This window comes from Ursus americanus, chromosome 5 (assembly GCF_024610735.1).
Source record: "Ursus americanus isolate L20-20 chromosome 5, mUrsAme1.1.p, whole genome shotgun sequence".
Classification (NCBI taxonomy): Eukaryota; Metazoa; Chordata; class Mammalia; order Carnivora; family Ursidae; genus Ursus; species Ursus americanus.
Window position 1 is genome coordinate 68,211,023 of NC_142131.1, and position 27,974 is coordinate 68,238,996.

Below are 27,974 nucleotides of genomic sequence, written 5' to 3' on the forward strand. Positions count from 1 at the left end.
ATATTGAGGTATGTTCCCTCTATCCCTACACTGTGGAGAGTTTTAATCAAGAAAGTGTGCTGCATTTTGTCAAATGCTTTTTCTACATCAATTGAGAGGATCATATGGTTTTTGTCCTTTTTTTCTTAATGTGATGTATCACATCGATTGATTTGCAAATGTTGAACCATGCCTGCAGGCCAGGAATAAATCCCACTTAGTCATGGTGAATAATCCTTTTAATGTACTGTTGGATCCTATTCGCTAGTATCGTGATGAGAATTTTGGCATCCATGTTCATCAGGGATATTGGGCTGTAATTCTTTTTGGTGGGGTCTTCGTCTGGTTTTGGGATCAAGGTATAATTGGCTTCAAAGAACCAGTTTGGAAGTTCTCCTTCCCTTTCTATTTTGTGATATAGCTTCAGAAGAATAGGTATTAGCTCTTCTTTAAATGTTTGGTAGAATTCCCCTGGGAAGTCATCTGGCCCTGGGCTCTTGTTTGTTGGGAGATTTTTGATTACTGCTTCAATATCCTTGCTGGTTATATGGCTGTTCATGTTTTCTAGTTCTTCCTGCTTCAGTTTTCATAGTTTACATGTTTCCAGGAATGCATCCACTTTTTCCAGGTTGCCTAATTTTTTGGCATATAATTTCTCATAAATAGGTTCTTAAAATTGTTTGTATTTCCTTGGTGTTGGTCGTGATCTCTCCTCTTTCATTCATGATTTTATTAATTCAGGTCCTTTCTCTTTTCTGATAAGTCTGGCTATTGGTTTATCAATCTTATTAATTCTTTCAAAGAACCAGCTTCTAGTTTCATTGATCTGTTGTACTATTCTTCTGGTTTCTCCTTCATTGAGTTCTGCTCTGATCTTTACTATTTCTCTTCTTCTGCTTGGTTTAGGCTTTATTTGCTGTTCTTTCTCCAGCTCCTTTAGGTGTAAGTTTAGCTTGTGTATTTGAGACTTTTCTAATTTTTTGAGAAAGGCCTGTAATGCTATGTACTTCTCTCTTAGGATGGCCTTTGCTGTATCCCAAAGGTTTTGAACAGTTGTGTTTTCATTTTCATTTGTTTCTACAAATTTTTAAATTCTTCTTTAATTTCCTTGTTGACCCATTCATTCTTGAGTAGGATGCTCTTTAACCTCCAAGTGTTTGAGTTTCTTCCAAATTTTCTCTTGCAATTGAGTTCAAATTTCAAAGCACTGTGGTCTGAAAATTTGTAGGGAATAATCCCAATCTTTTAATACCTATTGAGACCTGATTTGTGACCCAGTATGTGATCTATTCCGGAGAATATTTCATGTGCACTTGAGAAGAATGTGTATTCTGTTGCTTTAGGATGAAATGTTCTGAATATGTCCGTGAAGTCCATCTGTTGCAGTGTGTCATTCGAACCCCTGTTTCCTTGTTGAGCTTCTGCTTAGATGATCTGTCCATTGCAGTGAGTGGGATGTTAAAGTCCCCTACTATTATTGTATTATTATCAATGTGTTTCTTTAATTTAGTTATTAATCGGTTTATATAATTGGCTGCTCCCAAATTTGGAGCATAAATACTTCATAATTGTTGGCTCTTCTTCTTGGATAGACCCTTTAAATATGATATAGTGTCCCTCTTTATCCCTTATTACAGTCTTTGGTTTAAAATCTAATTTGTCTGATATGAGGATTGCTACCTCAGCTTTCTTTTTAGGTCCATTGGCATGACAGATGGTTCTCCACTCCCTCACTTTCAATCTGGAGGTGTCTTTACATCTAAAATGGGTCTCTTGTCGACAGCATATGGATGGATCTTGTTTTTTTAACCAATCTGATACCCTATGTCTTTTGATTGGAGCATTTAGCCCATTTACATTCAGAGTAACTTCAACAAATAAGAATTTAGTGCCATTATATTACCTGTAAACTCCCTATTTCTGTAGATGGTCTCTGTTTCTTTCTGGCCTATGTGACTTTTGGGCTCTTTCTTCACTTACAGGATCCCCTTTAATATTTCTTTCAGGTCTGGCTTAGTGATCACAAATTCTTTTAGTATCTGTTTGTCCTGGAAGCTCTTTATCTTTCCTTCCATTCTGAATGACAGCCTTGCTAGATAAAGTATTCTTGGCTGCATATTTTTCTCTTTGAGTACCCTGAGTATATCATGCCAGCCCTTTCTGGCCTGCCAGATCTCTGTGGATAGGTTTGTTGCCAGTCTACTGTTTCTATCATTGTAGGTTAATGAGCTCCTTCCTTGAGCTGCTTTCAGGATTTTCTCTTTATCTCTGATATTTGCAAGCTTCACTATTACACATCAGGTTGTTGATCTATTTTTATTGATTTTGGGGTACCTCTTGTATTTCAATGCCTATTTCCTTCCCCAGATTAGGGAAGTTCTCAGCTATGATTTGCTCAAATATACCTTCTGTCCCTCTCTCTCTCTCTCTCTTTCTTTTTCCTCTGGGACCTCAGTAATTCCAATATTGTTTTGCTTTATGTTATCATTGATTTCTCAAAGTCTCCCCTCAGGGTCCGTTAGTTGTTTTTCTCTCTTTTCCTCAGCTTCCTTTCTATCATCTTGTCTTCTATGTCGCTGACTCTCTCTTCTGCCTCATTTACCCCAGCTGTTAGACCATCAAATTCAGACTGCATCTCAGCTAAAGCATTTTTAATTTTGGCCTGATTAGATTTTATTTCTGCACTAAGAGATTCTCTAGTGTCTTTTATACTTTTTTCAAGCCCAGCTAGTAACTTTGTAATTGTGATCCTGAATTCCAGCTCTGGCATTTTGCTTATATCCATATCGATTAGATCTGTGGCAGAGAGTATTTCCTCTGGTTCTTTTGTTATGAATTCCTCCTTCCAGTCATTTTTCCCAGAGAAGAATAAATGAGTGAATGAGAGAATAAAATAAAAAATACCAACCACGACCAAAGGGAAATACACACTAGACAAATCCAAAGAGATCAGCAACCAAAATGAAAAGAAAAAGAAAAAAAGGGGGGGAAGAGAGAATATAACCTCCCAGGTGGATAAATCCCCAAACTGTAAAGAATACATACTATATATACATATATACATACACACACACACACACACATATATATGTGCAATTATGTATATACAAAATATATGTATATATATACAAAAATAAAATTGAATACAGTGAAAGGAAGCCAAAAATGAAGAATATATCTATAAAATGTAAATGTAAAACTGAAAGTTAAAAAAAAAGACTTAAAAACAAAGGTTCATAGATCTCATGGAAACTGGCGCTTGCTGGGCCCCTGCTTGAGGGCCATTGCTGGATCATGCCACAGTTCGCAGTTTATGGCAACACCTAGCTGAGAGGTCACAGATGGCTCGCTGATTGTAGCTGGCTTCCCCACTTCAATGCTTGGGAACTCTGCCACACTCAGGCACCCTGATTCTTTCTGTGACTCTGGGGATCCTGAGACCACACTGTCCCACCTACTATTCTTCCCCACTTTGCCACCTGAGCACCTTTCAGGCAGGGACATCCCTCATGGGGGCAGACTCCTAGGAGTTCCTATTTTGCAGTCTGCTGCCATAACACTTTCTGGTAGCCAGCTTACAGAGGCTCCTTCCGCCATCATTTAGCTTCAGATATATCCCCTCTGATTCACTTCTCCGCACCTCCTACCTTACAAAAGTAACACTTTCCTATTTGAGTTGTAGTAATTCTTTTCTTACATCTCAGCCTGAATTCATAGGTGTTCAGAATGATTTGATGGTTATCTAGCTAAATTCAAAGGACCATATGAAACGAGTTCCCCTACTCTTCCACCATCTTGCCTCCCTCCCCTGCTTTAAAGGTTTCTGAGATCAGGCATCCTGTACCATCATCACTGAGACATCTTTTATGTTTCCTAAGAGCTGGTCTATCTGTGGTCTCTACAACCTCAAATGGGTACTTCTGGTTGAGAAAGATGAGAGAAAAGAAGCCCAATGATTGGTTTTGCTTATATGTTCACAAACTTGAATGGTTAATAGAACTGAACATTTATTTTGACATTGTAATGACAAAACCTTAGATAACACCAATGATGAAGCTAATCTTCTGGGTCCTTGGTCCTCAACTCGAACTTCTCTACAGAACTGTCCCTGCACCCCTACCCCAACAACCATATTCCACTAAAGATGAACGCTAAAACATCAGGTTTTGCTGTTATTTGAAACAAGATTCAACAGTATCTTGGTTGTTAAGTGGAAACGGGAAAAATGCTTGAAAATAGGTATCTGAGTTGCCTTGAAATCTTCCTCTCACCCTTTCAGCTGTGTTAGTTGTTAAAAGTGAAGGCACTTTGTCAAATGCACTTAAAAGTACCTTCTGGCCAAACCTACACTGATTTAATAATATCTCTGGCAATTTAATAACATTTCCTGAAAAATGCAATAACTAAATCCACACCTTTAGGGTCAGTATCCCTTTCACCCAAGGGGCCTACTTTGTAGGAATAATCCACAAATTACTGGACACTTACTCAGAATCAGTGTTTTATACATTTGAATAGTGGTGACAATGAAATATCCCATATGCTACTTAATCTAGGAACACTGCAAAGGTGCATTATATTAGAATATTTTTTAATAAGATATTTCTCAATTGCAAAATAGAACTTGTACAAGAAACAATTTTTCTAATATGAATCCACATTTTCCAGATAAGGCTTTGCTATTAAAATATTTTCTCTAATCCACCCTACGGTTTCCCTCCCTCAATTTCACTACCTGATCCCACTGACGGGAACTCGTGTGCCCTCTTTATCTCATCACCTCTCTGTTGGCCCTTTCTTATGAATTACTCAGGTGTTGACCTCGAACAAAGACCTGCCTGCCAACTCTTTCATACAATAAACAGTTAAAGTCTTGATAAATCATCTGAATTTGTCATCCATGTCTGAAAGAGACAATACAGGCTAATGATTAAGAGCACAGATTTGAATCTAAGGTCCCCAGGTTCAAATCCCAGCTGGGCCTCTTGTTAGCTGTGTGACCTGAGCAAGTTACTTCAACTTTCTAAGCTATTTTTTTGTTTAAAATCTATATAGTGGAGGGACACCTGGGTGGCTCAATCGTTGAGCGTCTGCCTTCAGCTCAGGGCGTGGTCCCAGCGTTCTGGGATCGAGCCCCATATCAGGCTCCTCCGCTGGAAGCCTGCTTCTTCCTCTCCCACTCCCCCTGCTTGTGTTCCCTCTCTCGCTGGCTATCTCTATCTCTGTCAAATAAATAAAAACTCTTTTAAAAAAAATCTATATAGTGGAGATGTTAATTATTCCTATCTCGCTGGGTTACCAGGAAGATGAAATCTGCTAACCTATGTCAAGCATTTAAGACGGTGCCTGTGCATGGTATGTACATGTTTGCTATTATTAGTCGCCATTCTAATTTCCTTTTCCTAGAATTCCTCTTCTTGTTATTTCTTTGGAGACAGCAAAACATGCCACGACATCCTCTCATGATGTTACCTGACTCATCCTTTTTTTTTTTTTTTTCTGACTCATTCTCTTGATTCACTTCTCTCCTCTTCACAAAGCTCAAGCCTTCCACACTGATCTGTTCCTTCCTGGGGCGGCCGACTCCTCCAAGTCCGCCAGAGCCTATATTCCATCCTCCACTGTTTCTGACTTCTTATTGTCATCTGTCTCTAAACATTTTATCTGCAGCGTCAGAGGACATGTAAAATGCAATTTACTAACACTGAGAGTAGATCGCAATTCATAACCTGCAAGGTATACAATATGCAGGGCATGCGCTGGGTTTTTGTTTTTTTTAATGAGTTATAGAGTAAGCTCGGCCTTGGTTAAATATGGTAAGGAGATACTATCATAGCTTGAGTGCTCAAGGGCAGAGGCAGAAAAACTAGAACGTAAGATGTAAAGCTTCAAATCAAATGAACTAGAATTTGGAAGAGCCCATGGTTTTACAGCAAACAGTCTCTGTCAATGAAGAGCTCTTACATCTACTTCACCAAATATCATGGTCAACAACTTCAGCTCTGGCTTAGAGAGGTCCTGCAATCTTTGGGGCTGTGTGCGGTACAAAGGCCTATAGCTTGCTTTTACAACAGCTGCTGTGTATTGGCTATGCGAGGCAGGCAGGAGTAAAACCTAGTGGGAGTCGATAAACAGAGTAGATAGGACTCGAGAAACACCTAACCAACAAATAGGTTCCGCGATAATGTGACATTTTTATAGTCACATTTTTAAACCGTAACAGTGCTTGAATGGTATGCATTATAGTATTTCAATTTAGTCATTTATCTAAAAATGAGTTTTATCTTGGCTCATAAATAAACAGTGACATTCCAGAAATTTGAAAAGCTCGGCTTCACCTTCTGCTACAAGGCTCATTTTCCAGTTACAGAAACACACGCCCTTTTGTGCCATGTTGCTTAATCTTTGATTTATGGCTCCTATCTTTGCGCTAACCTCTTTCTGTAAACTACCCAGGGTTTGTACAAGCTCAGCTATTTCATTCTTACTTCTAATCTTAACGGGTTCTTTTCTCCCTAGTGACGATGTCTCTCTACCAAATAGGTCAGGGGTAAAGTATTCACTCTTCCAGTTCACCAAATACTATTTAGTGTCTTAGCATGTTCTCAGCGTCTGAACTAAGTCATGAATTTCCCGAAAAGCCTGGGCTGGCTCTTCCAGAAAGGCTTTCTCTTCTGTCCCGAGCTCCTCCCAATGCTTGCTCCGATGTGCCTTGTGGCAAAGCTCTCCTGGGCAATGGCTGCCTGCTCCCTCTCTGTTCTGCACTTGGCTTTGACCAGGCTCCCTGAGCCAGCAAGCCAGGGAGAGGACAATCAGAATGGCACATCAGAATGGTTTCCCCTCCAGTTCCATCCTTCTGCCTTTCGGCGGCAGACGCTCGGGTGTTGATAGAGTCACTCCCAACTTCTCCCACACTCTCTGTACAGCTCTAGGTCTTGTCACACACCTCGGGGACCCTGGAGGAGTCTTTTACAGCGGGGCAGTATATTTGAAGGAAATCTGGGTCTCACTCAATGTTCAAGATGATAGATGAGTGTAGGTTCTTATGTCTTCCTTTCACCTGTATCCAAACATGACACGCTGGGCAGGTGCACCTCAAGTGCTCTGGGCTTGGTGCTAATGACTTGTTTCACTACAGATGGACTTTCTTCTCTGCTTTTCATTATTCCTGTCATTGTTTGCAAAGTGGCAAGAAATGTACTTTTCCTCCATTATTTTTAAATACAAGTCTTTACAAAAACGTTTGTAAAAACATAAAAAGATACTGATGATACAATACCAGATGAAAAGGGGCCGAGTACAAAATAATATATCCGCGACAACACATGATGATGCTATCAAATACATGAAGGGGTAACACAAGGAAACCTGAAATCACTGCCTCAGAGTTGGAGAGTGATTTAAAATGTTTCCATGGTTACTTCATATTTTCCCAGTTTTATGTGTTCATAAGCATACACAAGCATCCCAATGTATTCAGCAAACGATATTTACAAAAACACATTCACGTGGTCACACAATCTGCCTAAGACTCTCTACTAAGCACAGGCCTCCAACTGTACGCTTCTGCATTCAGCAAATAGTTACTGACTTTCTGCCACGGACGAGCCGCTCTACCAGCTTTGGGGAATATAGCAGTGAACAAAGACAAGCCTTGCACAAGTAGGCTGACGTTCAGGTGGGGGTGACAGACAATAAAAAAGCAAATAAACCTAGGATAGGTTGGGGTAAGTAGTAAAATAGGAAAAAAATAACACAAGGTAAAGCTATGGAGAATAACAGAGAATTGAGGGAAGATGCCACATGTATGGAGTTGATCTGTCAAAGAAACCAGGGAAAGCAAAAAGCAGTCAGTCAGAAGGGCCTCGCTTGGTTCATACTTCAAGGGGCTATCATTCATTCATTCATTGTTCACTGTTCATCACTGATAGGCAGTCATTCATTAAATCAGCAAATACTTTCTGATTTCCCTGGCTTCTCCCTTTCCCTCTGCCGCTCTCTCCCTCAATCAATCAATCAATCAATCAATCAATAAAATCTTACCCAAAAAACCCCCAATAAGGTGAAGCCCAAGTTCAGTAAATGCTCCCTTTCCCACTACTGCTAAGAACGGAGTTTGTACCCGGACGTCAATCCAGACTTCAGTGAGTGGCCGCCACATCCCACTATGGGACAGTGCACGCTGTTCTCTTTCCACCTCATTGTTACAACACCCCAACGGAGAAGGTGCTGCCACTTTAGAGGTTAAGAATTGGACCCAAGAATTGGACCTACAGCCAGCATACGTCTGAGCAAGAATTCAAACCAGGCAGTCTGACTCCAGGGTCCACGCTTTTGACCATTACCCTCTGATTACAATCCCTAAGCTTAGGATTGCTTTGCTCAAAGCTTGATTTTTGATGGAAAAAAATTCTAAATTATATTAACAGACTCCCACACCTATCTGAACATTGTTGAACCTAATCTAATGATTTTATACGTAAAGTTTTAAACATCTATTTTTAAAAGCCATCCCATAATACTCTGTTACAAGCTGTCTGCTTTGGACCTGGTTTCCTCTCAGGATGTTGCCACGGCAGCTGCACCTGCATCAGACAGTTGCTGCTCTAGTCCTAATAGGGTTATCACACCGAGGTTAGTAAGACCTGGAAAGTCAGTTCCACGGCAAGTTCTAAGGAACACGTGCTGGGCTCTCCATCCACCCATCCGCCCACCATCCATCCGTTCAGTATCTCTAAGAATCACTGTAGTAAATTCTCTCCGCTTAACTTCTACTGCTTCTACACTAGAGTTCTCTTTTAAATTCTCGATTGCTAAAATACCACCCTGAGTTGACTCCCTGTAACCAATCTCTTACCCAATCTGCATGTTCCTGCCACGTTCTGTTTCTGAAACAGAGTTTGATGTTGTTTTTCCCCTTTAAAGGAGATAATGTATGTAAATAAATTAACACTTTGCCTGGTCTATAATAAGTGCTTCATAAACACTCTTACTTTTGCTACAACTACGTGCCAGACAGGAAGGTAAGCACTGGGAATACGGCAGACATGAATGAGACATGGAGCCTGGCATTGAGGGGCTGTGAGTCTAGTGGAGACCAAAAATTAAAAAAAAAAAAAAAAAAGTAAATGATCACCACACAGTTGTGGAAACACCTCACCCCAACCTGGGTGGAAGCAGAGGTCGGGGGAAATGAGTTCACAGGGTAAGAAGTCTGGCAAGACAAACAGGACAATTCCTAGAAGACTACTAGACTGGAAAGTACAGGGAGCTTCAAGTCACTGAATAAGTCTGGAACGGGGTGGGGGATTGGCCATGGGACCCGTGAGGCTGGGCAGGTGTGCAGGGCTAGTCACGAGGGCTTCTACGTCATTTATCCATAGGCAATGAAAACGTACTGCAAATATACTGGTACAATCACTGACACAATCAATTTTAGAAAGATCAACTTGGTAATAGTGCGGGAACTAATCAGAAAGGAAAAGGGTTGGGTTGAGAGGTTGTATCGTAATCAGAGGGAAAAAGGATGACACCTTGAATAAAGACACTAGAAATGTGGATGGAAAACAGTCAATGGGTTGAGAGTAACTGAACAAACAAGGCAAGACTTACTGAGTAAGAGGATACTGGGAGACACGGGGGGGGGACGAGGATACTGGGAGACACGGGGGGGGAGAGGATACTGGGAGACACGGGGGGGGAGAGGATACTGGGAGACACGGGGGGGGAGAGGATACTGGAAGACACGGGGGGGAGGATACTGGGAGACACGGGGGGGAGAGGATACTGGGAGACACGGGGGGGAGAGGATACTGGGAGACACGGGGCGGGGAGAGGATACTGGGAGACACGGTGGGGAGAGGATACTGGGAGACACGGGTGGGGGAGAGGATACTGGGAGACACGGGGTGGGGAGAGGATACTGGGAGACACGGGGGGGGGGCGGTTTAAAAGAACAGAGTATAACAGATAATTTCCTTGAAAGCTGGGGCCATTCACTAAATTAAGAAATGGAAGAAGGGCCAAGATTTTGAGGAAAAGGCTGAATTTCCTTTGGGGGTGTAAACTATGAGAGCTAATGAAACATCACAACGTACAGGACCAGAAGAAAAAGAGGATCTCTAGCCCTGCACATGAGAGAAAAATCTGGAAGTCACCAACACAGGTGATAGTATAAGCCTTGAGAATGGATGATGCAAGAATCTATGTAGGATTATTTATTAGCACCACTCACTGAAAAAGAAACATAAGCCCCCTTTATTCATAGTGGGAAACAGATGAAGATTTGGCCCCGGTCATCCTTTTGACATTTTCTCCTGCCACTCCACACCATCTATCTTGCCATGAAGTCACATCAAAATACTTTATCCTTCACATTTTGATGTGAAGTCACATCAAAATACTTTATCCTTCATATCTGTCAGACCCTCCACCCTCCCCTACATTTTCTGCCTGGTGAACACCCATGTGGCCTTGAACTCTAAATCAATGGTCACTTTGCCTGGGAAGCCCTTGATAATCTGACCACCTGCCTCCCCATCTCCGGTGGAGTTCACGGCTCCTTCCTCCTCACTCGTATGGAACTTGCTCGCACCTCTACTCTGCACATACAAGCTTCTCTCCTCCACGAGGCAGAAAGTTCATGAAGGAAAAGACTGCATCTACACAAGGAAAGGTATCAGACCATGTTTACAGAATGACTGCGTGAAGTAATGGGTCTTTCATCTGTGAACACCATCAGTTACTCACCTTTAAAGGACTCCTGTCTCTACTTCTTTTTTTTTTTTTTAAAGATTTTATTTATTTATTAGACAGAGATAGAGACAGCCAGCGAGAGAGGGAACACAAGCAGGGGGAGTGGGAGAGGAAGAAGCAGGCTCATAGCGGAAGAGCCTGATGTGGGGCTCGATCCCAGAACGCCGGGATCACGCCCTGAGCTGAAGGCAGACGCTTAGCCGCTGTGCCACCCAGGTGCCCCTCCTGTCTCTACTTCTGTTTGGCGAGAGGCCACAGAAGGTTTTTGGGTCCAGTAACGTGATATGTTTGGTACGATCGACTAAGAATTTAATTTTATTCCCACGTGACTAGTACTCATGTCAACACAATTGATGTGGTGACAATAGTGTCATCATTCAGAATAATGAACGCTGTGAATACACTGGTTCCTCTTGGCGAAAATGCCACGGTACTTAAGTCGAGGCAAAAAAAAAAAAATAGCAAGATGGAACCTAAGCACAAGTAAAGGGTTGAAATGAAGCAACGGGAAGCTTCGTTAGGATCAACGGGGAGCTCATGAGGGCACTTTAACGTAATACCTCGTCCAGAAAGGACAGTTTAAAGACAATAAATACGCAGAGGACAGCTAAAGAGTTAGGAAACTTCCCGTTTGCTAAGTGCCCGATATATGAAAAGCACAGTCTTCATAGTGGAAGAAGGCAGGAAGCCTACCTAGGGTTGACTTGAAAGCCAAACGTGAGAGCATAAAAAGAGATCCAAATGTTCAAATGACAATCATTCCTTCCAGAAGCATCAGCAATTCTGGCAACGGGAGCTGTTTTCTCCTTACTCAGCTCCTTGAACAAAAGGGACAGTATATAAATCCTTATTTGGACTGACATCAAAAGGCTTTTCCAATTGCTATGCCTCCCCTGACTCTACTTAATTGTAAAAACGAGACATTTCTGAAATTCACTCCGTCTAGTTTGAGAACACTCGCACAATCTTTCCAAGCCACTGAAAGATACATCCATCCAGTCTGAAATTTCAACAACTACGACAAATTCATCATCAAATGGGAAGAAGTCGCAGGAAGTTTTGTTTTCAAGCGGGCCCCTACCTCTTCAGGGACTCCCTTAACTTTTCATTCTTGACCAACAGTTTGACCAGTGTACTGTAAGATGAGACAAGATGACTCCAAATATCACAGTGACCTGTTTTGTGGGACTCAAGATGAGAACTCGCAGACAGAAGTCAGAAAAATGGGGACATACAGAAAATCGACTCCCTCAGCATCATACTGCTGGTCTCCTATTCAGCTCTGATTATGCAGAAGCATGTCTACACCTGAGAGCCTAGAAGAAATCCAGTCCTGAGGACCATCTGTCTTGAAACTACCAGGAGGGCATGGGTGTGAAAATGCTCAGTCCCAGCCCTGACGGTCACGAAGTTGAAGATGCGGAGATATCCGTGATTCAGCCCAATTATTATCAGCGGTCACAGATAGGGTTTGCTGCATGAAGCCTAGCCAGTCATCCCACGTAGGTGATGTTTTAAGTGACTAAATAGTTTGAAGTTGTTACTTTCTTTTCTGGACTGTGTGGTGACTGTGTAGCCTGTGCAGTGAACAAAGTCAGAAATCTTTAATTGACCTTTTAGCTCTGCCATGGGAGCACTTGCTGACCTTAGCCCTCGCTCTCCGTCTGGTTCGCAGTTACCATTTTTAACCTTTGTAACATGTCCCTTGTTTTCTTCTCACCTTTTTAAGATTTTAACACAGTGCGGTAATAATTCTTATGGCAAACCCAATACTCTGAAAAAAAAACCCCACAAAACTCAATGATGATAATAACACGTAACCTTGTTGAGTACTTACTAAGAGCCCATCATTGTTTTAAATTCTCCCTAAATCATGTCATTCTCACAATGACCTCTGAGACAGGTAGTCACTTGGGTCAGGTTCCCAACAGCAAACAGGTGGCACACACAAATGCAATTCGAGTGTAGTTTAACAAAGAGACTGTGGGCAAAGGTGTGGAAGGGGTTTAGAGTAACTCCAAGAGATGGCATAGTGAAGGAGTGAGTCTGAAGGACAGTGGTTCCCAGCATGAAGCGTCTGTAGGAGGGCAGAGTTACCAGAATTTAGAAGGCAGCCTCAGGGAGTTGGCTCCCTGCCAGGAGCCGTGGCCTGCCTAAGCAAGAGGGAACCTGGTAAGGAGGGAATCCAGGAAGTCGAAAGCTCAAACTCTCTTCTACCCACTTGCTTATGTCCTGATAATGCCTCCCACTGGCCAGACCCAACCAGAAGCTAGAGAACAAAAGGAGCCTGCTGATTCAGTTCAAACATCTCAGCACACACAAAGCAGGTAGAGAAAGAAGACAGTGGGCCCAATTATCCACTACTCCCATTTATCCCAAGCATCCAAAACTTACCCTGAATAAGTGAGGTCATCAATAAATATCTGTTAGTAAGAGAATAATGTCAAAACATCAGGAGGTTCCGTAAGTATGTGAAAGCACACACGGTATAGGAGACTGAGCCAAGCTTTGCTCTAAGGTGAGGGGGTACAAGCTCATAACCAGTATGGTATTCTGTCTTCTGCCCGCCATCTTTATCCCACACCATGTACAAGCATGCTGTCGGGTGTCTGGGGAGACAGAATGATGGTAAATAATTGCCACCCCCAAGAAGCTTGGAATGTGTGTGCTAGTTTTCTCTCACCTGTCCATCTGATTATAGTCAAAACCCCAAATTCCTTTCTTGAAAGGGAAGTTCTATAATAGCATGTCCCTCACCTCTTACAATTCCATCACCTATTCCGACTAGGGGCTGAGCAGTGAAACCTTCCATCACATGGCATTCTGCCCCCTTGTTTGATAGTATCCTGCCTCGGAAGGATGTTCTGAATATACGTAACATAGGTGACACAACGCTATCTTTTGAGAAGACAAGTCCCTAACCACTATTTACTGCAACAGAGTAAGCCTTAGGTCTTACAATATTAATACATTTATTTTCAAGACATGTTGAAAGATTCATGTATCCAGCCAACATATACTGGTCAGAGAATACATACTTGGGACTGTGTTAGGGACTTGCACGGATTGAGAAAACAATTCTTACCAAAATCAACAACTGCTTTCTGCAAGTAATGAGTCAACAATTATGCAGAGGGAAGTTGAAAGTGTGTTAATTACCAACAGAGGTCATGGGGGCACATCTGGGAGTGCATCATGACCCTGCCCCCCAGGCAGCACCATCCTTTCCTTCTCCCCACGTTGTTCCGAGCTTGGATACAGGCTAAAACCCTGTAATGAGCATCCTAACCCTGATGTCGTTCCTGGAGACAATCAAGTATTCTACTCTTTTCCCATCTCTTAGGAGGGCACTCCAGTTTGAAATACCAGCTCCATAGATAAGGGCCTGCCTCAAACAGACCAAATAGTAATTTGTCCCTGTGGGTTTTTTCTCAGTTCTACTTTTGAGCTTGAGGAGGCCACTCTTCTCTGCCTGATCCTGACTGAAATAGCACATAGAAATCTTTCGTCTTTTCAGGGACAAGGCAAGTGAGCTGGCACAGCAACTCCCTTTCATGCTGTGCAAGCATTATCTTTGCATTTTTAAAAACTATTGTACAATGTGTCATGCAGAGAGGTTTGCCAAAGGGAGGGAGAGGAGAAAAAAAGGGATAGCAGAGTTGATTTCCTACATGCGAGTTTTAATGATTCTGGAAAACCATCAACCTGTCTCAAATTTCTGTACTAATTTCACAGTTTCCCACAAATGGCAAGAATGCAAAACCATCAATTAGCCTCATGGTAATTATAATTTAAAGAGCAATCCTTTTTCTCGATAATTCTAACAAATGGAAAAACCCAGTTCATTAAAAACCCAAACACTCGATGATGTTTATTTCGTCTAAGAGCTCACCCTTTCAAAGATCTCCCAAATGTTTACTCAGGTGCACACACCTGTGCTCTCTGTCGCCAACGAAAGCTCTGAATGTGCAGGATTTCTGCTACACGACATTCATTTACATACATTATGAAACAGAAACTGAGAAGAAACCCATCAGGTCCTCGCTGGGAGAAGCCCACATCCCTCTACTTACCAAATCAATCTGTAACTTACAAAGAGCTCTGCTATTTCCTAGCAACAGGAGTAAACATTGTGCTATCCCCGGCTCCCAAGATTTGTCACCATGTTAATCTGTGAGTACTCAATTTAATTAAAGATTAGACTTTTAAATTGTATTTTTAGTGCACAACAGTACTTCTAAATTATGATGATCAGCAGTTAAGTGTGCTTATGTCTGCAGAACTCGGGGAATGAAAATGAATCATTTATTTCCATCTTGATATGACTGCTCTTCTCCGAGGCGCTATTCTCCAAGTTCACAGGCCTTGGAGTTCATTGGAATTCGATGGTTAAAACACAGCTTGGAGACCTCATTTATGAAAATTCCTTTAAACCTTTCACCACTTTGACAGATCCAGTCCAAGTTCACTGAGCCAATTCAAAAGTAGCTCTCAGCCTTTTTATAGGTTTTCAATTACACCAACACAGCAGAGCAGAGCCGTCATGTTGGACGAAGTATACTACAGTCACAGAGAGGCACGGGTTCCTTTCTAAGAGATTCAAATGAAAGCAGCATTCTCCAAACTGGAGCCAAAAGATGTACAGCTCTATCTGTCTCGAACCATCCTTGACTTATTAAAGAAAGAATCTTCAAATTACCTAAACAATGGCTAGTGTTCAGTCATGATGTCCATGATGTAGCCTATGATTTTTTTTCTTAACTTTTTAGAATCTACTTCGCAAAACTACTGGCAAGCTACCTTGTCTCCAAACTGTTCCAAGCAGTTTAGCTGAGGAACTGTTCAAACATTTCCTAAGGTTCATTCATCCCCGCCCCGCCCCCTCATGGTGTGTGACAGAGGACTGACTTTTCCCTGTGTGCCCTCTGAGACACAACCCCCCCCAAGCGGGTCTGTGAGCCTTCCAGGTTGAAACTGGTCATCAACGGTAAAACAGAGGTGATGCCTGATTCCATTTTCTATTTCAAAGCACGCTTTAATTGGGCCTGAGGTAACCGTACTCTTCTCTGAGACCAGATCCCCTTAAAATACTTATGGGACTTCACAGATCAAACAGCGATATTCTCTTCCATTTTCAAACCTTGCATTTATTGTAATATGTGGTTAGTACGGCTTTGTGGGCCTGCCAACCTGTGAGACCCGGTTATATCAATTACTTCAAGGGACATTTACCAGGAGGGGTCAAGTGGACAAACAAAAGCACATGCCCATTAGTGGGTTCGAAGCACTTGCAAAATTTAAAAACTGTACGTGCAAACGCTAGTTTACTCAGGATATCAATCTCCTGTTCTCCCCAGGGAGGTGCGATGCGTCCAAAACCACTGGAAACTGACAAAGCTCTCATGACGATGACTCTGAGAGCTCCCTGACACAGCAGTTCTTTCCCTGCATATTGAACGCTCTGGATCTCAGTTGACCTTTTTGGTGTTTGGCCTGTTCCGTATATTTGGGGGTTTTGTTGTTGTTATCCTGCTAAATAAGACCATTAAGCTTTAACACTCTGGGCTGTGTGTAATTGTCCTAGCAGTCGGTATTAACGGAGGTAAAGCCTGGAGCTAACGCGGACTTGTGGGAGCTCAGAACAATGCTAGGCTGGGCCATCCCTTCTCACTGTAGAGGCTTTCTGTCCGTTCAGTCTGACTCACATGCATTTCTGTGGCACTGGATAAAGCTGGGCAGCGACAGCAAAGGGAGGTCACGCGAGGCAACTCCCCCAGCCTCACACACACACACCAATCCCTGCAGCTCCTGGGGTAACAAATGACCTTTCCTCATCCGTTAATGAATTCCCAACGTACCAAAGGCCAACTGTGGGCCTCCTACACACTGCATTCCTCACTGGGGGCAGGAAGATGACAGACGCATTCCCTAACTTCAAGAGCCCACATTCGAGGGCGTAGTCAGCCACATCCAGCAGGGGCAAGAGTGGAGGTCCAAGCTAACTGCTGAGGGAGCCAGAGGCACTAGGTCACTGAGTCTGCCCCTGGGACTCCCTAGGCCTCCTCAGAGCCCAAGCCTGGAGTCCACGATGGGAGCCACAAGCCACACGTGTCTCCTGAGCCTCACAAGTGTGCCTAGCATCTGAGTTAAAAGTAAAATACACACCAAATTTCAGAAAATATGGAAAATAAGAATGAAACGAATCTGGTTAATGATTTTTTATATTACATTTGGAAATGCTAATATTGGGGCTATCTCAGGTTAAGTAAAATATATTATTAAAATTCATTCCACCTGTGTCCTCTTACTTTTCTTTACGTGCTTACTAGAGAATGTGAAATTACCTAGCTCACAGTTAGGGATCTATTATTTCTATACGTCAGTTCTGGCCTAAGGAGTCATGAGGCAACACTTGGGGAAAGAACCTGGGAGGCTGGCTCGGGGGCAGGCGGGGGCGCAGGTGGGTAAGCAGGGAAAAGGAACTGCATAGAAAAGACCCTCCAGGGGCCCCTCTTAGGGGCTGCAAAGACAGAGCAGAGGCTGGCAGTGTGTGAGCTTCCGGAGCCAGATTCATGTGCAGCAGAGAGACCACAACATAAAGGCCAAAATGACAATCATCACATCACAAATAAATTAGAAGCAGCCTGTGGTTTACAGGGAGCCGTGCTCTGCTGGGGACCAGACAAACTAGCTAGCCCCGTGTCTCCACCCCATCTGGCCTGTCATCTGGTCCCTCTATCTGCTCATCTGCAAAGGGGTGGCTGAGATGCACTGGGGCGCCTGGGTCCCTGTTACTCTGTCTACTCAGGTCTCTGGAAATCTGCGGCACTCTCAACATCCCAGGGGAAGGAGGAAAGTGCTAGAGAAAGAGACACATTTGTGCCGAGAGTTGTAAAGCCGCAAAGAATGGAAACTGGAGTAGAATCAATCCTTTACACTTCCTTTCTCCTAGAACATCACACTTTATTTCTTTGTTCGCCCCCTTCCCGGCGAGATATAGACTCGATGGAAATGCCATGAGCTCGGGAACCACATCTGTATGCTCACTCTGGCTCTGAGAGGTGCCCGTCTTACAGCGGGCTCAAAATAACTGTCTGGGGAAGGGGTTCCTATGGAGAATTTGCAGCCAGCTTTGCAGTGGAGACCCGGAGCAGATAACGTTTCTGGGTGTGCAAACTGCACTCAGGAATGAGCGAGGAGCTCAGCTAGGCAGGGTCCAGTAGCAGTGCCGTGTGTCTCAGATGCGGGTGTGAGCTGCCATCACAGGGGAAGGAGGAGAGGAGCTGAGACCTGCCCCACCCTTGTTAGCTCCTGCACCAGAGACATTCCCAGTGGCTCCTGCAGCAGAAACAGCCCTGTGGCCCACTTCCAACAGGGGCACTGAAGTGGGAGGGGAGTCAGGGCTAACAATGGCTCAGAATTTCTGGGGCACAGGTCTCATGCTCAGCATGGTAAGAGGAGCGAGCATGGAGGCCGCGTGAAGTACCAGAGATACAGGTGTGGGTCCTGCGTTGGATCCCACTCTCACCCCTTGCTAGCTGGGAGATGGAGTTCCTCCCCTAACTTCACTTCCCACCCCTTCCCAGGGCTCATAATCCGTGTCTTAGAGGGGTGCTTAGCTGCTCTGTACTTCTCCAAAAGGACTGGCACAGGGTAAACACAGCATAAACGGTGACCAGTGACCTGCAGAATGTGGTCAATATACTACAGTGGCTATTATCTTTCTTCCAGATTGCAGTTTTGAAACAAGGCTTCTAACCTGGAGTCTATGGAGCCCCAGCAAATCCACAAATGGGCTTCCACAGACCCCGGATACCCGTGAACACCGTGGTGTGGGGGCACATCTATGTTTTCTGAGGAAAGTATCCATAGCTTTCATCAGAACCTCAACAGGCTTGGGGCACCTGGGTGGCTCAGTCGGTTAGGCATCTGCCTTTGGCTCAGGTCATGACCCCAGGGTCCTGGGATGGAGCCCCTCCTCCATCAGGATCCCTGCTCAGCAGGGAGTCAGCTTCTCCCTCTGCCTCTGCTGCTCCCTCTGCTTGTGCTCTCTTGCTCTCTGTCAAATAAATAAGTACAATCTTAAAAAAAAAATCCTCCACAAACTCTCAGACTGAAAACTGGTAAAAAACAAAACAGAACCTTTGAGCTGCTGTGGCTTCCAAAGTGTTTGGCTCATTTAACCAACCTATGGACTCAGTTTCTGAGTGATCCTCAGAGCTAAGACTTCCATTGGGCGATTCAGGGCACCTGCATTTTATTCACAGTGGTTCAACCTCCACTGGAGGCCTTCATTATCTGGGAACAGCAGAATCATAGGAATATGACTGGAAATTTCTAAGGCAGACATCCGTCTTCATTTCAGCTATAGGACCCAGAGTCCTTACTGCTTTAAACACATCTTTCTCCATAGTCTTTTGGACATATTCAAAGGCCAGGGGAGGAAGGGGCATGTTTTATTCTTAGAAGGTGGTCATTTCATGTTAGAGCAATAACAACAAAAATTGTAATGGGTGAACTGGAGGAGCCCATTCAAAGCTTGCCTCTGCTCCTCAGCAACCTGGAGGAGTGTCTGACAGCTGGGCAGTCTCCAGGAAGAAGGACCTGAGTGGCGAGCAAGGCCCTTCAACTCTGTAAATCTTCGTTTCTTCACATGCAGAGAAAGGATGGGTAATGGTAATACCTCCTTCCTAGGGCTGCTGTGAGAATTAATAAGAAAATAATTGTAAGTCATCTGTTAAGCACCCAACGCAGAGTAAGTGCCTCATAAATATTAACTATTAAATAACCTCTTTTATGGCAGGGGGAAAAAAAAGGTATTTCTCATCTGGTCTCTGAGCCGTACGTTCCAGCTTCGAGACTGACTTTGGGCCGCTGATATTTTTCAGCCTCTTCCTTGAAGTGGCTGTTAGCGACCAAGCAGACACTGAGCATACCAAGAGCTGGGGAAACAGTTGAGAAGAGTCTGAGCAGCGATTTCAAAGAGAACCTGCTTTCGGAGCCAACGCTGTGAGATGCAAATTTAAGAAGGAAATAGAGTAAACCTGGACAATCACCAAGATGAATGACTCAGCACAGAGGTTTCACTCCTTCTTCTACAGCTTCTCGACTACATTCGCTCTGAGGAGCCCGGCACCAGGCACCAGCACTAGGCACCGGGAGACGCGAAGACGAGAAGGCAGCAGGCAGCGGTCACGGTCAGCACACGGGGAGGGAGAGTCGCACATCCCCAGCGGGCACCGCGGAGCAGGACCCAGAGTTCAGCAAAGGCTTCTCGCAAGAGCAGCACTTGGGTTGCATGTGGAAGGGGGGGGGGGATGTTCAAGGTCAAGTAAGGTCAAGTAAGGTCAAGAAAGGGGAAACAACATTCCGTAGAGACAAAAGCACAGGCAAACACATGAAAATGAGAGAAAAATGAAGCGTGTGGGGCCCTTGGTGCTGCCCAGCTCAGGACAGCATGGGACAGTGTGGGCAGCTAGAGGAAGCCCTGCCGAACACCTCCCTCCTACTCACCCACTGTAGCTGCAGGGGGCAGGGCCCTCATTAAGGGGGACCCCGGGAACCACGGAATTCAGGAGCTCGGTCTCCATCTGCCCCCTACCCCCTCAGGATTAGGAGGTTTTGAATGGCTCTTAGGCAGTTACCTGATTCGATTTTATCTATTGCTCTTTAGAAAGAGCCCTCCGGCCATGGTAGGGAGGACCGACTGGAAACAGAGACACTGGCGTGCGGCATTTTCAGAGGGGACTTGTGCAGGGTGAAACGGAGGCTCTAAGTCTAAACTAACAGGGGAAGGGGTAAGACGGAGACACAGCAGGAAGTCCTGGTGACTGAGCAGGTGGCGGTCACCTCAGGATCATTCCCAGTTCATGGCGTGGGGGCAGAGTGAGAGGACGGTGCGTCCATCAGGGAAAACAGATCCAAGAGCAGACCCTGGCTCCTTCACTTGCATGGTACCCACTTTCTCTTCTCCATATTTTCTTGTCAAGAACCACCCCTTTCCTGCTTCCAGGCCATTGGGTTTAGGGGGCTTTTGCTGACGACCCTCCCAGGCAGCTTCCGCACCCCCCACCCCCCCCCACCCCCCCCCCCCCCCCCCCCCCCGCCACCTCCGCACGCACACCGACTGCTCCTCCCATTCCCCAAGGCTCCAGGCCTGGGCATGTCTGCAAGGACAAGCCAAGTCCCATGTACCAAACCCCTGGCCACAGCAGCTGGGGCACGCATGGGCATGTGCCCACTAATTAGAGTTAATCCCAAATTAGTCTCTTTTCCTGCAGGGATTAAGCTTGAAGCTGCTGATGACCATCTTACCACCACGAAGAAGAGGGGAAATCAGAACTGGATTCTTCCTGAACTTTTCCCATAGTGGAGCCAATACATGCCCCTTCCCGCCTGACCAAGTATAAACTGGGTTTCTGGGACTTGCAGCCAAAAGCTGCTGATAAAGAGATGAAGTAAAGAAAATTGTGTCTCAGAAAAGTCTACGTCTGTGAGCAGTGGATTATAAAAACCTACATTCCTGAGACAATAGTACCTTGAAACATTGGAATCTAAAAAAAGACACTTAGGGATTTTATGGCAAATTCTGCTGTGACTAATGAAAAGTCAAACCAGACTGCTTTAGAAAATGTTACTGCACCAGATCAGGGCACATTCACTCATTAAGTTAACATTTATGGAATATCTTCAGGGTTCTTAGACTTGTACAAAAGAAACTATAAAAGCGTGTGCTTGGATTTGAGCGGGTCCATCCGAGGCCCGTCCGTAACGAGCAGCTGTGCGTGCCGTTCAGACTAATTGTGCGACGCTAGGGCGGCCAGGTGTGTCTGTCTGGCCCGCAGCTGCGCTTGGTGGAGAGGACGCCACCTGAATCTCAGACCAGCCATCAATAAAACGAGGCTGGCGAGGCGGCACCTCAACCGAGCCCTTAGGTGAAAAAGCGTCGAACGTGTTTTGAATTCCTCTCCCCTCTAATAAAACAACCACTGACATTTATGGGGGAGCCTGGATGAGGCACGATGTTGGGCCTTCTGTCTTTACTCTCCTGCCAGGAAAAGCCCCCGACACTAGCACGGATTTAACTCTTATTAAGGCACCTACAGAGCTCTATGGAAGTATGCCTGAACTGTCAGCTCCTACCCTATGGGCTTCTCAGGGGTGAGGTCGAAATAAATCTCCGAGGGCTCATTTCTGGTGGGCGACTGTTGGTTTTTCCACCCTGTGTCCTTTCCCACTTCTGAGAGCAGTACGCCCTTGTCCTCTGAGGAAGCACCTACAGACTCCCCATTGGACGCCATCTTGGTGGGGTGGTCAACCGACGTGCCCAGCTAAGCAGTGTGCATGCCGTTCACACTGGGCCAAAGGTTTTCTCTCTCTTTCTCTCTCTTTGTAAGATTTTATTTATTTATTAGAGAGAGAGAGAGAGAAACAGAGAACAGGCGTAAAGGCAAGGAGAGAGGAACAAGCAGACTCTGTGCTGAGCACAGAGCCTGACCCGGGACCCAGGGCTCCATCTCATGACTGAGATCATGATCTGAACCGAAACCAACACACACCCAACCGAGGGAACCACCCAGGTGCATCCAAAGGTTTTCTCTTTGCAGGTATGCGAAATCCACGAGCAGACCTCCAGCTGTGCCTTGCAGAAAAGGAACGTGAGTTCTTACTCCCCGGACCCCAACAGCAGTTCCGTTCCCATCCTGAAAGTGGTTCTTCTGACCTCCCTTTGACCCTTGGGGTATTCTCCAGATTGCCTTTTGGCTTCTGTTGCTTTACTCTAGAGAAACCCAAGTGTTTACAATTCACTGCAATTTAAGCACCAAGCAACAGCTAACAGCCATGGCATACTCTGCAGCTTATAAAGTACTTTCACATTCAATTTATCTCTTTGAATCAAGCTTTCTGGAACTGAATTTTTCTCCTCCCCCCAAATAAATCACTTATTGATTTCTCCATTTCTTACGACGGCACAATCGTTCCTTCAGCCACTTAAGCTTTTTCAAAATTTCAGAATAATTTTGACTGGAGGCTTTCAGTAATGCCCTATCACCATCAGTCACCTAATCCTAAAATATGGGACACCCCCCCCCCCAGAGTGATCCCTTCTTTCCCTTTGTCTCTGCCTCCTCCTTTGCCAGAACCTTCCTCACCTCCCAGCAATGGTCTGCTGACTCTGCCACCAGCCTACCGCCTCCAAACCATCCTGATGCCAGTGGCAGAAGCCTGTGACTCAAATTTTATTATCGTTGGATTATTCCTCACCCTACCCAAGGTTTACAGGACAAAGACTACAGGACAGTGATGTACAGGCATTCCCTAAACTAAATTCTAGACTGCCCACTAATCTCTCCTGACTTACAATGGACTCTTCCTTCGTAGAAAACATTTGCCAAAACAAGTCTTCAAACATGCAGTAAATTGGGGAGGGGAGAAGGCTACAATTTTTTTTGTGGCTCCCTCTCACTATAAGTGGAGTCTTTCTACACCCCTTGAATGCAGGGTGACCTTGTGATTTGATCTGACCAAGGGAGAGGAACAAATAGGATATATGCAGAGGCTTCACACTTGCTCTTTTGCTGCTCTTGGTATAGTGTTTATTATGTAAAGGGGTCCAGTCTCATCTGCTCAAGAATGGGAGGTACACGTCCTGGTCACCTGTTTACCTGGCTAACAGCATGGTAACTGCCAGACGTAACTGAAGCCATCCCACATCATCCTGCCACCAGCCCACCCAGCAGCGGACTGAAGATGCCCAAGGGAACCCCGGTCAAGGTCAGCAGAAGAACCACCCAGCTGAACTCAGCCCAAAGCACTGACCGCAGAGTCCTGAGCTTCAGTAGTTGGTTTAAGCAGCTGCATTTTGGGGTGATGGGTTATGCAGCGACACATAACTGATAAAACGTCTGAGCTGATTTGGTCATTTTCTCCTCACAACTCCTTTCCAATTACTATTTAGCATCTTGGGCGCTCGATCGCAAAGTACCTTTCATGTGTCCTAGTTCCTCCCTTCGAAGTGCCTTGTAAAAGAGTCTGTGCGTTTTATATTTTTATATGCCACAAATGCACAAAGTGAATACCCTATAACTACTTAGGAACCAATTAGTGCTTTTCCAGGGCCCGGCCATCCATCTTATCAATTCACAGTCATCATCTCAACACATAACTTGATCATTAACTTTTAAAGCTTAAAAGAGAGCGAAGATGCCAAACCATAAAAAATGAAATCTAGTTATCTCACCCATGTGAAGTGCAAAATCATGTAAAGTATATATCATAAAAGTAACCGATTCATTGATTCATTTTCAGTAAATTACTCATAACTAAGTCTGCCTATCAATCAAAGGCACACAAGGAAACAAATATATAAGGGTAAAAGTTTCACAGAGGCAATTGTTTGATTTTCGCCAGGATATTATTGTTCTCCCAAGACACATATTTCGCCTATGTGGTTTGCAACTGTAACCTGACAGACTGCCAAAAACAAGGCTTCTATTCTAAGAGTGTCACTGATTCTCTTGTTGCTGTTCAATTAGATTTTGCATTTAAAAGAGAATTTCCCTTGTGTTTCTTATAATGGTGCACCTGCTTCTTGCAAGATTTCCTCTCTTGACAAGCAGTGCCTTAAATCTGGCAAGAAAAACAGCTCCAGGCTTTCTCGGATAATATCAAAGATCATTTGTTTGTATTAGATGTTTGTGTGGGTTTCCCTCCTCTCAAGAGCAGTAAAGTACTACTACAATTCCTTCCAAAACGACAGCGCACACAAAGTTTCTTGGCCTCCGTGGCACATTTCCACCGACACCTGCACCAACCGCCTGGAATATTAGCAAAGCTGGGACATAGTATATAGACAGATTCATCTGCACATCGTATAAGAGAGATTCATCTGCGCTAGTCACTTCCTTTTGGACACCAACACAGGGTAAATGTCGAATCAATAAATGCAGCATCACTTCCCATCTACTCTCTTGTAACCTTTCCTCATGAAATGCTTCTGATGGAGAAAATGAAGTTTACATTCAAAGTCACATCCCGTATGTTTTTATATTGTATTTCTGAGATGTCCAAAAGATCCTGAAGAGAAGCACCATCTTCTTTCTGATTCTAGACCTGGGAACTCCTACATAATTGGTTAGGGGTTAATCTTCAGTTAAAACTGCCTTCGGGAGAGACTGCTGGGATTGGCAGCAAAATGTCACACCTTCTTCAAATAGTTTTCAGAAGCCCTTAAAGCTATCTCCTTCCACTCTAACCCCTCGGACTGTAAATTAACATTGGGCTGCATCAGGAAGAGCCAATAGACGGTCTCTCCCAGATGTGAATACATTAGCATACTGCTTCCCTAGACCTTGTTCTCGCTGCCTTTTAAAATTTCAATACGTACAAATGAAATACAGATTTCAACCCATTCCCAGTTGGGATGTCTGCTCCGTCATCAGAAAAATAGGTTTTTTGCCTTCCTGCAGACTCAGCAAGGAAAGTGGTGCTCGAAAATTACGTGTTTAGAGTGACACCTTGGAGAACTGACATGCTCTGCACACATGTAATCCTCATAAACCTCCCCAGACAGCCCTTATTTCATTTTGCAAACTGCACCCTGGCCGGGCTCCACAGCACGTGGTGTGTGGCGAGACTGTCCTGCACCGGTTCTCCCTTCCTCTGGGCGCTTCCCTGCCTCCAGGCTCTTTGAAGGACACTTGTCAGTAATAGTCCACAGGAGTGAGGAGGCCCAGCCACCAACCAGGGTAAAACGGACAACAACAGGACGGCTTCCTCAATGAACTTTCCCAAGGAAAGCCACGTTCCCACAGGAAAAAACAACACGTTCCCCAAACCACCCCCACCCCCCCTCCTAGCGGTCCATTGAAAATGAGCAACAATGCTGTTGCCTTTTTGTTTGGTAAAGACTTTCTTCGCTGCAAGCAGTAGCGTGTTCCTCAAAGAATGCTAGTATTTCCTGTGGAAACTGTATGGCTGCCAGTAATGGCTCATAATTTTCCCTTCTTTTCTTTTCGTAAAAATGAAATAAACAAAACGTGGCATTTGACAATAGCCAAAATACCGGTTCACCTCACTTACCACCTGCAGATGAAAGTCGTCAGCACGAGGGAAGGCCAGAGAGGCACATTCCGGGCGAAAATCGAGGCTGACGAGCCTGGGAAGCAGGACAGCGCCCGGGGCAGGTCTGAGCCCCGGCTGCACCGGGCAGCCAGGGAGCCCCCCGGAATGCGCGGGGGCTCCCCGGGGCGGCAGCAACCCCAGACGTCCCTCTTTCGCGTTGATTATTATTGTCATTTGGTACTGTCGCTGTTAGTATTACTTGGCCCCTCAGTATCTGGGCTTTCAGGAGCCGGGGCACTGCCCATCCCTGCCTCCGATACCATGTGAGGTGGCAGCACGGCTAAAAACCACGCGAAACGGGCAAAGGAAAAGAACAATCCTTTGGCAACCGAGGCGGGGGCTGAGTCCCCCCTTCCCCAGAGTAAAGCTGCCGCTCGGCAGCCGCCACCACCGTTACTATAGAGACCTTCCCCCAAAGCCTTTCTGCAGAGGCGCCGCCGCTGCCCGGGCCGCCGGGACTCGCTGCACAAAGGGGGCCCGGGGGCTGCGGGGAGCAGGGGCGACACCCGCCGGGGTCGCCCGGTGCAAACTTGGAAAGGCTCAGCCGCCCGCGCCGCCGCCCCCCGCTTCCCCGCCGCGCCCGCGGGGGACCTGGACTCACCGGGGGCGCCCGGCGCGCCGGCGACTCGGGAGCGCGGACCGACTGACGGACGCTCGGGTGGACGGCGGCGGCGGGAGCAGGAACGGCCGCAGCGGGAGCGGGCGGGCGGCAGAGGCGCTGCCGCGGCCCCGCTACGTCACAATGCGGCCGGGCCGCCGGCGCCGCTCCCCCGGCCCCCCAACCGGCGCGCTCGGGGCGGGGGCAGCCCCGGGGCGGCCGGGCGCGGAGCCGGAGCCGGGGGACGCGGGGCGCGGCGCGGGCGCACCGCCGGGGACGGGGGCGCGGCTACACCGCCGGGGCCGCGGGAGCCGCCGCGCGCCCTGCGCCCGCCCCCCCAAACCGGAGCTGCGAGTCCCGCTCCGCCTGAGTGCCGGCGACCCTCCCCGGCCGCCCCACGCCCCTCCCGCGCCGCCTCCCCGCCCGCCGGCTCCGGTCCGCGAACCTGCGCTTCCTTCTCCACCTCTCTCGCGCGTTCACCTCTGCCGCCTTCGCTTCTCCGCAGCTGGGCTGCTCCTCTCCTCCCCTCCTACTTTTTGCCCCCGCTTCCCTCTTTCTCCTCCGCCCCCAGCCCCCCACCCCCACCCCGCTCGGCGGCCTCTCCCCCTGGAAATGAAATCGCCCCTCACCGGGATCCACGCGTCAGCCGCTGCCACCTCATTGGTCCCCAAACCCGTCCGGCGGTCCAGCCTGAACCGGGAAAAGGGACTCGGGGAGGGGAAACAGAAGGTGGGCACAGTCCTGGGACACTGCTGAGCTTGAGAAGCCTTTGGCAGGGGATGTGGCTCTGGCACGGAGCTCTCGCCCCCACTCCTCCCTCCCGCTCGCGAGGCTCGCCCCCTCCAGTGGATGGCAAGGGGGCTTGGCCCGGACTGTCCTTTGCTCCGGCGTGGGTGCTGGGTGGACTGAAATAATGGCTTTTTAATTCGACGACGTTTAATATACCACGGGCCCTACAGTAATATGAACTTTACTTTTAGCGTCTTTTTCTTAATGGGAGGCGGGGGGTGGGGGGTGGGGGGCGGGAGGGGGGAAGCAGCTGGAAGAGGCGTGTGGGCAAGCCAGCAGTGGTGACTGCCTCTTTCCTTCCTTATTTCCGAAATGAAATCAGGGAGAGTGGAAGCATTTATGGTAACATTGGCTCAGGACCATCTCTCTTTTGCCCTTTGGAAAGCTTTAAATGGTTTTTAAGAAATCTCTTTCCCAGGAGAGAGGACTCGAGAAGTTCACTCAGCAAAGCTATTGAGGGCCACTCTCTTGCTCCAGGGTGTGGCTACTTGCCTGATGTTGCCCCAGAGGAAAGTGTGAGGAAGCAAGTTCTCCGTCCATCGGTCCTCTTTGTTCCCTTGCCAGTTCCAAGGGAGCGAGAGTGGCGCCACGATCCTGGGAAAGTCAGCACTTATCTGGGTTAACGGCACTGGCGATGTGTAGCATGTGTGAGCCTGTCATTGAAAATACATCATCGATAATATATTTACTACATAGAATAAAGATAATGTATTTTGTATTAATAGGGTAT

General features: G+C 46.1%; 1 protein-coding gene across 5 annotated transcripts in view; it reads right to left on the reverse strand.

Moving 5' to 3' along the window:
* Window positions 1–27,314, reverse strand: part of SNCAIP (synuclein alpha interacting protein) — a 150,557-nt gene extending 123,243 nt beyond the window's left edge. For 2 of the 5 annotated variants that reach the window (XM_045794853.2, XM_045794855.2), the window contains exon 1: window positions 26,459–26,707. The gene's annotated coding sequence lies outside the window, so the exon portion shown is untranslated. Of the gene's footprint in view, window positions 1–26,458; window positions 26,708–26,900; window positions 26,989–27,084 lie in introns of those variants that run through there. The other 3 variants (XM_045794852.2, XM_045794856.2, XM_087862356.1) reach the window with 3 other exon arrangements.
* Between the last annotated feature and the right edge of the window lie 660 nt (window positions 27,315–27,974).